Here is a 10,922-nt window from a genome sequence, read left to right as displayed (position 1 = left end):
TATATAGATGCAGAAATTGGCCTGATTTCCATTTACAGCAGGAAGACACTGGCTTTTATGTGGGTACAATTGCAGTATATTACATTGGACAATAATTGTAGCTCTGCCCTGTCTTGCATGGAGTACTGTACTATGATACAATGCATTTTTACCTTTCATGTGCCTAAAGGCCATCCATCTACCACTTTTTGAGGAGCCTTGTTAAATACCTTGAGTTGCTCGTTTTACCATTTTGTTGAAGGATGGAATTAAGGAACATCTCCCATTGTAATTTACTAACAGGTTAAATTAAACTGGAGAGTCTGAATACCAGGCAGAAGGGCAAATAAAGATGTCAAAGCTTCAAAACGGGGTGTGCAGGGTTGGGTTATTTTATATAAATGGGTAGAAGAAAGAGTCAATTAAGTTATTAACGTTGTTGAACTTGGATAATTATGTCGGTGTATAGCTGATTCCAATAAATTATTTAACTAATAATTAAAGAAAGTAGTGGGGGGGAATCATATGAACTGTACTGGGGAAGTGGCATTTTTCTTTTCTAAAAGCAGCTACTGAAAATAAGCAATGGAATTGTGTCTGATTAGAATGTTGGTTAAGCAGCTAGGTTTGTGTCTACACTACTGGTTTCACATCCTTTCCATCTGTTTGATACAGTATTATTATAGATATATATTTCTCTGTGGCCATTTGTGATATGCCCTCTCATACTTGAATATTCTACTTCTTTATTCACAGTATCTGTGTCTCTTGCACCCTTTGCTGTTGCAATTTTAGGTATGTAAAAGTAGATGTTAGCAGGGTTTTTATTTCCCTATTCAGACTTTTAAAAAATACAAAAAGGCAAAGATATTTTAGCATGAAATTGCTTTCTGTGACATCTCAAAACTGTGACCCTGTTTTAGTGCCAGATGCAAGTCTCTTCTGTGATACGAGAAAAAATACTCTCCCTTCTTTCACCTGTACTTCCTCATTCTTTTTCTTTATTATTTAATTCACCATGACTATATGGGGTCCAAGTATCTTTTTTAAAAAAAAGTTTTCCAAAAAGATGGATTTGGATTCTAAATTAATAAAATAAAACTGTGGTTCATTTTTTGGCATTTTTAAAAAAATCCTGCAGTAAGAGTGGAATATAAAGTTATTTACTTATTTGTTTATTTTCTTTTGCTAAAGTTGAAATTCCAAGAAACAATGGGGGAGTTTAAACAGAAGTCATTTCCATTCCTTTAATGGCATCTTTGCATAGATGTGCTCAGATGCCTCCGGAGAATGATGCTCTGGAGAGATGCATACATAATGCATGTTGATTACTGGTAACATAATTAAATAAGCTTCTCATACAGCATCACCAAGGTGATGGAACTGATAAATAAATCTGCAGAATGCATATGTTGAACATAAAAAGTATATGACAGGTGTGTGTAATAATAAATAAGACAAGAACACCTAGACATTAAAACAAGTGGAGTCTAGGGGATTTCCACTACTGCCACATGGACACTAAGAGAATATTGGTGGTATGGTAATATGACACATAAGTGGACAAATGTCTACTCATGTTATGTATGTTAGCTTTGACTAGATGATGATAATAATTATTTATTTCAACCTGCAGATCAGTTGCTCATTTCCTTATAAATTCACCTGCATCACATTTGCATGCTCTCAAGTACATGAACGGGTCATTAGGATGATTTGACATATTGGAAGCTTTTTGAAAAGGGCTACCTCTTCAACACCTTAATTTACAAAGTATGTATCCAGTACTGATTTTAAAATGGTTTTTAAAGATAGAAAACATCAACGGTATGATCTTGGTAGCACCGTAAAGACTAAAACAATTACCATGGCAAATGTTTCAGGGACTAGAACCAAATTATCAGATGCACAGCTCAGACTTCCAATATATTCCAGTACTGTTCCCTTAGTTATGGAGTTCCATAAAATTTAATTAGATCATGAATATTTAAAAAAGCTTTCTAAATGACATCAGCTTATTTCTAATAGGTAAAACTTGAGCAGTGTATTGTAGAGCTTGTTCAAATTCCATGGAACGAATGAAAGCCTAAGTAATACCCTTATACATTACATCCTAAAAGCAATCTCATATTGTAAGATGCCTCATTCAGTTTATGATGCAGTCATATAATTAATAAAAAAAACCTAGCTTAGACACCAGTGCATCAGGAGGACTCTTATGGCTGTGATGTTGCTTAGACTAATCGTACAAAATACAAACACTAACAACAAAAGAAGAGCTCTGCTGGATCAAACTAGGGGTCCATACCGCCACCGCTTCAGGAAAAAAATAATAAAGGCAAAAGAACAGTATTTTTAATGAAATGTTGTCACTCTGACTCTATTCCATTGGTTCTTGCAGATTAGCCTCCTAGTGTTTTTACATCTTTTTCCAGTCTTAGAGAGAGTGCCCTGAACCTCACGTGGACTGATGCTGATTGCCAGCCAGTCAGAACAGTGTTTAATCTGTGACTATTTTGTATTCCGCTTTTTTGGGATATAAACACATTCTAGATGGTGAAGTTATTTATTGAGTATATATGTCCAACGCTGCCGAGTCATTAATTTCATGCTGCAAATTTATCTTTCTCATCTTAAAGAGAAGTCCTTGTAATCGATAATCATCCTTCCATAGAAAGTTGCAGAATTTTGCTGAAGTCGTACAAGTTGAAGAGCCAGCAGGAGGTCATGTTATTATTAAAAGAAATGCACACACTATGTTGCAGGACTCTAGATTTTCGCTGGGGTGGTATCGGGAGGGGGGGGCAGCCAAATCTTAACTTCCCATGCCTAAGCTTCATTTAAAAGCTAATAGCACAACAATTCAGGGGGAAGTTATCTTGTGCAACAGCCACACAAGGGCACTGCTGTTCTTCATGTCAGCAAGATAACAATTTGCTGGATTGTGCCCTATTCCAATTATCGGAAAACACGTCTGTCGGTTTTATGGAGCTGGCACTGTAACACTGACTAACAAGCTCTTGTAAGTTCAAGTATAATGAAGTAATGTGCACTTATCAATTTGTGGAGAAGATGAATAAAAACATGTAGGGCTGCCATAGATGGTTCAATCAAGAAAACATCTGTCCCTTGGGATCCCTCTGTTTCTCTCTGCTTACATAGCATTTGCTTCTGTGTAATCCTAGGCATGATGAGACAAAAAAAAGACAGACTGGCAGACATTTTTTTGTCCAGCAACAGTAGTCCAAGCTGCTAATTATAAGGGTAGTCCTTTTGCCTACTGGGATATTATCTATAGAACATATATGACATTAGACATCTAACCGTATGCTCTCCTATACAGCTGCAACCTTTCTCTTCATAATGGCTGTTTGCAAATATCTATGTCTGCCTAGTGTACGTCCCGAAGGATCCAAAAATGTGGACCCCCCAAGTCACAATAAGCATGCAAGGGGCTTTTCTGTAGTCCTGAATTCCAGACTCCCTCCCAGAAGATAGAATGCAAATCAACATAAAAGAGGAAGCTGGAAGCCAAAGCTTCAACCTAAGCCAGGGCTGCAGTCTCAGAGCTGCTAGGCTGACCTAAGCCCACCAGCGGCTTGGTAGACCCTCTGGTTTCGCTGCCTCCTTAGAAGCGTAAAAACAGGGTAGTAGTTGTTGAGCCCCCAAAAGGACACCCACCCACAGTTGACCGGGTGTGATCAGCTTGGTTGTGCAGGCCTATCGTGCAGAAACTGCTCTAGAGCTTTCTCTCTCACGCACAGCTGCTCCTAGCAAATTCCATTACAAAGGAAGCAGATAGTGAGTTTGCAGATTTCGTAAGGCCAGGCCTAACAGTCATTTCAACTTTAGCAAAGAGAAACATAAAATTGCCTTCTGTGTGCTGGGATTCCCCCTCCCCCTTTCCCTTTTTTCAAAAAGAAGAAGGAGGAAACAACACTAGGCCATTACAAAGCCTGTGTAGCCATTTCTTTTCCTGGCAATTCTAGAGCCTGTTATCATAAAAGAGGCATTTCTTGAATGGCTGGTGGTAGGTAGTTCATGTTTTTCAATCCAATTTGCAATTGTATTTGTTGCTGTATAGTGATTGTTTTGCAAAATAAAATGGCTTGTCATCTAATTGCTTGCACCCCGTCTTCTTTCTTTGCATTTCTCCCCTCCCTCCCCCAGTGGGGTTCTTAATATATCAGCATCCTCACCTGATTTGTCTTTACAAATTTTCTCCTTTTAATAATGACTCTCGTTAGTGGTGCAGATGGGCAGTTGGGCACTCTAGTCCTAATGGCCTAAAGGGCCAATTCAGGACCCTTGCCTGCCCTTTTTTTACTTCAGCACAGCGTTTCCTCAGAAGTAAACCCCTTGCCTGCAGTGCGGTTGGTTCCCAGGTCAAAATGGAGGCCTGCTTCTTCCTGAACTAGGAAAGCTGCTGCCCGGCTGTACCAATTCCAGCAGAAACTTGATATTTGCAAGACAGAAAAGAAGGAAACAGGTAATGGGGGGGAGGGGGGCGACCTTCTAGTTTTCTGTGTGTTGAAGCGAGTATTCCTTCATGTGAGCACTCTCCCTACAGACTGAAGCAGATAGTGTTGTTGGCTAGCCTAGTATTTTTGATGTTTGCCTCAAATATGAGGTGAGCATAGGTTTTAATCCATCAGAGTCGTGCTTTTCTTGCCCTCCTCCCAGCTTCCAATATCTTTCCCTCCTTTTTCCATCCAACCCAATCAACAGTGCTGCTACTTCACAGAGAGAGAAAGATTTATTTGCAGCGGCTACTTGCCTTCACAATTGGAGCAGGAGGTAAAAACGTGTATAAGCAGGGAATATTAATCACCAAACTAAATCAAAGCACCAGCCATTGTGGTTTGTATACAGAATAGAAACACTAAGCAGGTAGAATTGCCAAGCTCCAGGGCCTTTTTTTTTTCTTTCAGCTGGAACTTTCTGGAACTCCATTCTGAACTACAAGGAGAAAAGTCAAATAATAAGTGTGCAAATGTTCAGATTGAGATAATGGGCCGATTAATTCTTTACACTAAGCTGTGTACAAAGAGCAAACTGACAGCACATGAACCACCATTTTGGCCTCTCCGCAGAGGTGTGCATTGGCAGGATGCCACGGATTCCCCCAACCCTCCTTTGGCCTTGGGGAAATGTCATTTGGGCAGCTGGAAAAGGCCTGGCAGCAGAGCAGGTGCCAAGATGGGAGCGAGGAGAGATTTCTCTCCCACCTGCCATGGTAAGTCAGGGAACGAGGCCTAAAGGGTCTGGAAGGGTTGGGCACTTGCTGCCCTGGGCGGGATATAAATGTAATAATAATCCAAAGTATTTCCTGAATTGGAAGTGGGGTAGTTAATTCTAAGGCAGTCTAAGCTACCAGGCACTCGCCCTTAAATCCTTACTGTCTTGACACAAGTTTTTGCCTCAGTACACAAGATACGTTTAAAGAAACACCACATCAATTGATCCTGGGAACTAGCTTACCCCTAACAGAGCTACAGTTCTCAATACCCTTAAGAAACTACACTCCCCATGATACTTTAGGGGAAGCTGTGTGTGCTCTTTTATGTATGGCATTCACAGCTTACCCTTGTATTGTCCCTATCGGCCCAGTCACAAGTTGAATAACCAACAAATTGGTTATTGAACCCCAAATTAAGAAATCAACATTTTATGATTATGATGAAATAATTGGCAGTTCCGGCAGCTTCTTCATGGCAGCCGTGGGAAGGTAAGTAGTGTTTTTGTAACCCCTGTGCATTCCCCATCCGTGTATAAGACAACTCCCAATTTTTGGCAGATTATTTAAAACAAAAAAACATCAACTTATACACGGAAAAATACGGTAATTGTAAAGTTGTAAACTAGAAGCCCAAAGGCCCTCTAGTTCCACCCGCATGCAATGCAGGAATCTCAACACATGGTCCCCTGCCGAATTTGAAACCATACCGGACGCTGCTCAGCTTTGCAAATGTGCTGGCAGTTTTACTGCCACACCGCTAGGATTGTTTCTAAAAGAAAGTGACAAGGCCCAGTTTTTACTGAGCACCCTCTGGCACACAGCCCTTGCAAATGCAAAATGTTGGAAGGGAAAGGGCAGCTGTGGTTAAACACTGCTGCTAAGCAAACCACATTCCACACATGTTCATAGGACTCGTCTTTATTCATTGTTGCGATGCTGCTTCCTGCGTGAAAGCCCTGATAATAATGTTGTGCATTTTTTAAATACTTGTGCCTGCACAGAAACACACACACACAAATACAGTGGTGCCTCGCAAGACGAAATTAATTCGTTCTGCGAGTTTTTTCGCCTAGCGAATTTTTCGTCTTGCGAAGCACAAAATCCCATAGGAATGCATTGAAATTCAATTAATGCGTTCCTATGGTCAAAAAAAGTCCAAACAAAGCCAAATTTGGCACAACAAGAGTTTATTAACTGCTCTTTAAAGTCACACATACTGTAAAGAGCAGTTCAAAAATTGAAGGAACAATAAATTAAGTTTCTAAACATGACAGAAAAACATTTAAAAATCAACAAAGTGTACCGTACATTTTCTAAGACTCTGGGGGACCACTCGAAGAAGGTTCCTCTTCCACTCTTTGCTTCTTGCTAAAGAACCTGTCCGTGGTCTGCTGCTTCATCCGCCTTTTCAGCACCTCCCTGAAAGGCGACATGACCGTCGTATCAAAAGTGTTCACAAGGTCATGTATCACGTGCTTGTTAGGGTGGTGCCGCTGTGCAAAAGCTTGCACATCCTTCCACTTCTGGCAAATGTCCCTCAGTTCTTTGGAGGACAGCCGTTCCTCAGTTGCTTCCTCCTCTTCCAGCGAGGCCTGCTCCTGCGCAGCCTCTGCCTGCAGTTCGACCGGCTCCTGGGTGGTCAGCTCGTGGTCGTGCTCCTCCACCAGCTCGCTGACGTCCTCCTCTGTGACCTCCAGGCCCATGGTCCTCCCCAAGGAAACAATGTCCTGCACCACTGTTGACTCTGGTGCATCAGAGTCACTTGGTGCCACACAGTCCGGCCGCAATTCAAATTTCTCTGGCTGATCCCATCCCAGGCCGTGGAGATCATCTTCAAGCAGGTGACGATGTCGAAGTGGTCCTTCCAGAATTCCCGCAGGGTGATGGTGGTGCAGTCAGTCACCTCGAGGCATCGCCTGAAAAGCTCCTTGGTGTAGAGTTTTTTGAAATTGGCGATGACCTGCTGATCCATCAGCTGGAGCAGTGGCGTGGTGTTAGGCAGCAGGAACATGATGCTGATGAAGCTGAACTCCTCCAACAAGTCCTCCTCAAGGCCTTTAGGATGAGCAGGAGCATTGTCCATCAGAAGCAAAGCCTTCAGCGGCAGATCGTTGTCCAGCAGGTACTGTTTGACAGCAGGGCCAAAAGCAAGATTGACCCAGTCCACAAACAGCACACGTGTGACCCAAGCCTTACTGTTGGATCGCCACATGACATTCAGCTGCTCCTTGTCGACCTTGTGTTTCTTGAAGGCCCGTGGGTTCTCCGAGTTGTACGCCAGCAGGGGCTTGATCTTCAGGTCGCCGCTTGCGTTGGCACAGAAGAGCAGGGTCAGACAGTCCTTCATGGGCTTGTGGCCAGGCAACTTGGCCTCCTCCTGTGTGATGAAAGTCCTTTTGGGCATCCTCTTCCAAAACAGCCCAGTCTCGTCGCAATTGAAGACCTGCTGTGAACGTAGCCCTCCGTCTTCACAACCTCCAGGAACCCCGCTGCAAAGTCTTCAGCCGTAGGAACATCAGAACTGGCAGCCTCTCCATGCCTGACCAGATTCCAGATCTTGTCTTGAACCGGTCAAACCAACCTCTGCTTGCCTTGAAGACCTCTGGCTCGCCTGAGGTTCCTGGCTGTTCCCAGACGAGGTCTGCATGCAAGGCCTTAGCCTTCTTGCAAATGACGGCCTTCTCTTCTAACCAGATGAGCAGCAACTTCTCGACCTCCTCCAGAACAGCTGGGCGGTTCTTCATGATCCTGGTGACTCCCTTGGCTGCATCCGTCGCAAGGATCTTCTCCCTCATCTTCAGGATGGTCCCGATGGTCGCTGGATTCCTGCCGTACTCCCTGGCGAGGTCTGTCACACGCATTCCACCGTCGTGCTTCCGGATGGTCTCCTTCTTCATTTCCAGCCTCACCTTCTCCTTCTTCCTCTTGCCAGCCTCTGCAGCAGCAGTCTTCTTGGGTCCCATGGCAGCACAGCTCCTTCGTAAACTCAGAAAAAGAAGGAAAAAAAACAGTGCTTCACTTCCAAAAAGTTCAAAAGCACCCAGCCACCCACCACACAGAAAATCAAACCCAGAACCAAGTCCTAGAATACCAAACACCCCAACCCAAAATCCAAAACCCCCCCAAAAATTTTTAAAGTTTAACTTACAAAATGGCTGCAAATCACCAAAGTCTTCAAAATCCTCAAATGGCTGCAAAAGAAGTTTTGGAAAAGCTTTAAAAATCACCAAAGTCTTCAACAACCTCAACTGTTCCCCCAGCCACCCACCCACCACACAGAAATTGCAAACCCCTCCCCAACTGTTGCAAGCCCCTCCCCAACTGTTCCCCCAGCCCCTCCCCAACTGTTGCAAACCCCTCCCCAACTGTTCCCCAAGCCACCCATCACACGGACTAAAATTCTTGCAAAAATCTTTGATGCAATCAATGCCACGGGCCAGATTCCTAGATCATGGAAGGAGTCCATCATAATTCCTATATATATAAAAAGGACCACCAGAGGACCCAGGAAACTATCGTAACATCAGTTTATTATCAATCATCGGGAAAATCTATACTCGCTTCCTGCTAACCAGACTAACCCAATGGGCCGAAGATTCCAATCTGATAGGTCATGAACAGGTCGGGTTTAGACCAAATCGCGCTTCTATTGACCATGCTATAATTCTATATCATTTGGCGCGGAAGTATTCTTTCCCTCCTCATGGTCTTCTATGTGCCGCTTTTATAGACCTGAAGGCGGCTTTTGAGAGTATCTCTAGAGAGCTGCTATGGGAAAAACTGGCAAAGTGGGGCATAGATAAAAGGCTGTTGTGGCTTATGATTAAATTACATGAAGGGACGGCCGCTAGGGTCCCTGAGGGCGATCTCACAAACCCTGTACCAATAAACAAGGGGGTACGACAAGGGTGCATCCTTGCCCCCTATCTTTTTAACCTCTATATTAGTGACATGAGAACGCCCCTAGCTGAGGCCCAAACCTCCATTCATGCACCCAGGCTTGCAGACTATCGCTGCCCCTTATTATTGTACACTGACGATGCGGTGATCCTCTTATTCTCGAATCGGTTTGAGGAGGGCCCTTAAGATTTTTGCGTTATACTGCCAAACAAATTTACTTACTATTAACCATTCCAAATCTAAAGTCCTAATTTTTTTCCAGGAGTCGTAAACTGTATAGATGGGAACTCGAGGGGAAGCCAATTGAACAAGTTTACAAATTTCAATATCTAGGAATTTACTTCCAGTATAATATGGGATGGAAAGCGCATATCACATATTTACAAAATAAGGTTAAAGCCCTTATCTATGCTCTATTACGCTTCTTCTTTACTGAGGGGGCTATGCATGTTCCATCTGCCTTAAAAGTTTATAGTGCGGAAGTGGTTGCAACTATGGCCTATGCGGTCCCTTTATGGGGCGCCTTTGTAAACCTCTTGCAAAATATTTTTCTAAGACGCCTTTTGAAACTACCCTCCTGTGTAAGCAACTCTGCCATTCGCCTAGAACTTAAGATCCCCTCCCTAGAGATTCTGATGTGGAGACATAATAATAATAATAATAATAATAATAATAATAATAATAATAATAATAAAAATTTTATTTATATCCCGCCCTCCCCAGCCGGAGCTGGGCTCAGGGCGGCTAACAATCAAAATAATCCGACATTCTAAAAACATTCATTATAAAAATTAAGTAAATCAAATTAAAATCAAATTAATGGCAACCATCAAGCAAATTCTGTGTAGATTGCCGATTGCCAGAGGAGGGGGGTCAGGCTGCGCCCTGACCGAAGGCCTGGTGGAACAGCTCTGTCTTGCAGGCCCTGCGGAAAGATGTCAGGTCCCGCAGGGCCCTAGTCTCTTGTGACAGAAATAAATAATAAATTTTATTTAATGCCTTTAATTATTGGCTGTCCCTTTGACATAAATTGCCAAACTACCATCTTATTCAGTGCCTTTGGAGAGATGAATTCACCAGCCCATGGGCAACAAAAATCCACTCCAAACTGTTGTCTTATGGAATCTCTCCTTCCGATATACTTAATTTAGATCTAATTACAGCAAAAAAGTCATCAAACAAAGATTGGAGGAGGTAGATTTGCAACAAAATCTTACTACAGGTGGAGGTACATGTTCCCCGATAAATCAGGGCATTACATCTATGTCCCAGATACCTCGATATCTGTCTACTTTATCGGCTGCGTCGCATAGATTCGCATTTGTTAGAGCCAGATTTAATGTGTTCCCCTCAAATGTGCTGAGCAATAGATTTTCTAACGGTAAAACCTCTGTTTTATGCGCATGTGACAACAAATCAATAGAATCCCTTTATCATATCTTGTTTAATTGCCCCTTATACATTGTTCCCCGATCAAGGATCCTGAGTTCAATCATTCTGGAAATTGCTGCTAAACCACCTGAATTACACCTAGCTTATCTACTCCAGGACATTGACTCTTATAGGACATTACAGGTTGCTAGATTCCTGATTTCAGTTCTTTCATATAAAAGACTTCATGGAATGCTGCATGACTATTAAAAATCCAGTAAACTCTATGCACCATCCTTATCTTCAAGGCCATAACACGGTACATCTAGAGATTGTAAGTAATGTGTAGGAGATTATGCGTTGAAATATTTTTGTTGATATTTTAGATTGTAAAAATGATATTTTATCTATTGATTTGTTTTACCTTGTGGGC

General features: G+C 42.5%; 2 long non-coding RNA genes across 2 annotated transcripts; one reads left to right on the top strand and one right to left on the bottom strand.

Annotated features, from left to right (window-relative positions):
• Nucleotides 1-4,716: 4,716 nt before the first annotated feature.
• On the bottom strand, nucleotides 4,717-5,611 carry LOC309363782. Its single transcript, XR_014165587.1, has 2 exons — nucleotides 5,565-5,611; nucleotides 4,717-4,938 (listed from the first exon to the last, which is right to left on the bottom strand). It is a non-coding gene; the product is annotated as an uncharacterized lncRNA (long non-coding RNA).
• A 623-nt stretch (nucleotides 5,612-6,234) lies between these two features.
• LOC309363785 lies at nucleotides 6,235-8,561 on the top strand. Its single transcript, XR_014165589.1, has 2 exons — nucleotides 6,235-6,683; nucleotides 7,921-8,561. It is a non-coding gene; the product is annotated as an uncharacterized lncRNA (long non-coding RNA).
• Nucleotides 8,562-10,922: the final 2,361 nt, after the last annotated feature.

Source organism: Podarcis melisellensis (assembly GCF_964234715.1).
Source record: "Podarcis melisellensis genome assembly, chromosome: 1".
NCBI lineage: Eukaryota > Metazoa > Chordata > Lepidosauria > Squamata > Lacertidae > Podarcis > Podarcis melisellensis.
The sequence above is the reverse complement of the archived record's forward strand: the minus strand, read 5'-3'. Positions and strand labels throughout refer to the sequence as shown.